The sequence below is a fragment of the Propithecus coquereli genome, unplaced genomic scaffold (assembly GCF_000956105.1).
Source record: "Propithecus coquereli isolate 6110/MARCELLA unplaced genomic scaffold, Pcoq_1.0 Scaffold98, whole genome shotgun sequence".
NCBI classification, from domain to species: domain Eukaryota; kingdom Metazoa; phylum Chordata; class Mammalia; order Primates; family Indriidae; genus Propithecus; species Propithecus coquereli.
The window spans coordinates 6,163,607-6,166,284 of record NW_012156173.1 but is presented as its reverse complement, the minus strand read 5'-3'; the positions used below and the strand labels follow the sequence as shown (position 1 = coordinate 6,166,284).

The window sequence follows — 2,678 nt, the reverse complement described above, 5'->3', positions numbered from 1 at the left end:
GAAAGTTATAGTTATATCAATATTTTTATCATCTTATGTATAGACCTTGACAGTTCAGTGCAACTACCTTAGCTTCTCTTTGGAAGTTGATACATTATAAATTATTAACAAACACCTACATGTCTCTGTTCCATTCCTCATGCCTTAGTGTCAGTTATAAAAATAAAAGGTGATGTCTATGGTAGATTCTGTCCCCCTCTGTCATATAACTATATACAGTGTTGGACCGTATTTATAAAATCAATGTCTTTGTGTTGGTTTTTTGTTTGTTTGTTTTTGAGACAGGGTCTCACTCTGTCACCCAGACTAGAGTACAGTGACATCATCATAGCTCAAATTCCTGGGCTCAAGTGATCCTCCCTCTTCAGCTTCCTGAGTAGCTGGGAATACAGGCGCGCACCACCACACCTGGCTGATTTTTCGGGTTTTTTTTTTTTTTTATAGATACTGGTTCTTGCTCTTGCTCAGGCTGGTCTCAAACTCCTGACCTCAAGTGATCCTCTTGCTTCAGTCCCCCAAAGTGCTAGGATTACAGATATGAGTCACTGCATTCGGCCTTTGTTGGGTTTGTACTACCTCAAGAGTGAGCCGATTTCTTGGTCTCTTAGTTGAATATCATTTTCCTTCACTGTTGTACATTTAAAAATTTTTTTTCCTCTGTGGAGAGATGGAGAAATCAGAAAGTCACTTTCAGTCTCTGTTAATTCTGAACGAACTCCCCCCAAATTTTAAAGCCTCCACACTATTGCCATCCTCTAATGTGGTCTACTGCAGCCACCAAATCGTAACTTTTTGGTCTATATGGAGTACATGAAATGCAAAGGAAAAATAAATCTTTTTTTAAGAAGTAGTTTACATAGCAGGAAAAATAAATCTTAATTGTTTCTGTCAACAGAATAAGGAGTATTCTGTGTATGACTCAAATATTCATTGTTATCAAATGGTCCTACTTAGTTGCATTTGCTTTTGCAACAAGAAGTGAGCAACAGAGTGTTGAATAAATGGTTCATTGTTCTTATTGATGTGTCAAAATGTCAGATTAAATGTGGCTAGATGTTACACCATACCATGAAATGAGGTTATTCTGGTGTAGAAGAGTAAGTTAGACTCTGCTATTTTTAGTAATCTACAGTTACTTAAATTGCCCTGGCACAATACCTGTAAGCTTGCATAGCGGAATGGCTGCTTCCTCATCTTGTGATGTTCTACAAAAGATTAATAACACCAGTCAATTTCTGCCCGTGTTTTATCTTCTTGACCTGCCTGCAGAATGGCCTTCAAAACCACACCCTACCTGTTTCCCAACAGGCACATTTCCTTCCCCTATCTGCTTCTCATCCTCCTTGGAGTTTGTGGCTGGAGTCCCATATCTAATGGATGGTCCTTGCATGGTGCTACGTGAGTTGCCCTTGGCTCCTTTTAGGGAGACCACACTGACTCCACTCTTCCCTCTGCTTCTTATTTCTTCAGCTTATAGACATGAGTTTCACCATATTCATTCATTTCACTTTTTTCCCCTTCATTGTCAAATAGTTAGCTCATAATAAGGGTAAGTGGAAAAATCTTAATAGTTACTAAATGATACAGAAAGCAGAGTTCTTAGGATTTCTTCTATTTAGTCTGATTTCCTTTTATTGTATCTTTAAGATGTTAACCTTTTTAAAGTCATTTACAGCAGGCTTGTTAGGCTTCACTTTTCGTTTACACAGAATCTACTGAAGCTAAAGTAGTTCACAGCCAGAAGGTCCACAGGATATACTTCAGTGACTTTCTGTTGCCATCGTGATAAAGTCCAAATTCTTGGAACTCAAGAAGACATTGACCTTAGCGTGTTTCTCTTGTATTTTCAGCTGCCTGCCATCCTAAACCCGCTGTTCTGACTGGACAGTCCCCCGTCGTCTCATGTTTCTTCACCTTGATAGTTTTGCTCTCACCTTGCCCCACCCTAGCAAGGGGCCTTCTCCACTTTGCATGTATCCAGATGCTCTCTGGTCTTCCAGATCTTTGCCCAATGACTACTGCCCCCGTAACACCTTCTCCCACCTCTGAATCCCTGTAACATTACATCATTTATTTGGTTATTAAACCTCTGTGGTTTATTGTGTTTTTTTAGAAATTGAATTGGTCTATTGTTGCAATTTCATGTATATGCACATTGTCTTCTCCACAGGATGATAAGCATCTTGGAAGCAGATGCTGTGTCTCATCTTTGTAATCTCTGCTCATAGCACAGTGTCTGGCCCATGGCAGCATCTGTAAATGTTTTTGAAAAAATTAGTTAACATCTCTGATCCTGGGAATATGGTGGTTCCAAGGATAGTAACAGACTGACATTAAGGGTTGGGTCATTTTGCGAGGATATTTAGTTCAAATTTTGACATAGTTTCAAGTGATAGCAGAGATGCATAAGCATATATTCCCTAGAGGGGAAAACTGGAACTCTGTTGAGAGAAGATAGTTACACATGCACACCTGACAGTGACTGATGTAGGCTTAGTGCTTCAGGCCACAACAGGAGATGACTTTTCAAAGAGAAGAGAGATACTACTGGGGGAATCAGAACACAGTGTAACTTAGAAATAGAGGACAAGAAAAGGAAATAGAAGTGGTAGGAGATACATTATTCACTTAATAATAATATTTCCAGTACCAAACACAGGGTGTTCCCACTGAGTAGG

At 39.4% G+C, this 2,678-nt stretch overlaps 1 protein-coding gene across 3 annotated transcripts in view; it reads left to right on the top strand.

Moving 5' to 3' along the window:
- Nucleotides 1-2,678, top strand: part of MAP7 (microtubule-associated protein 7) — a 210,174-nt gene that overhangs the window by 126,218 nt on the left and 81,278 nt on the right. The gene's annotated exons all lie outside the window — the stretch shown is intronic.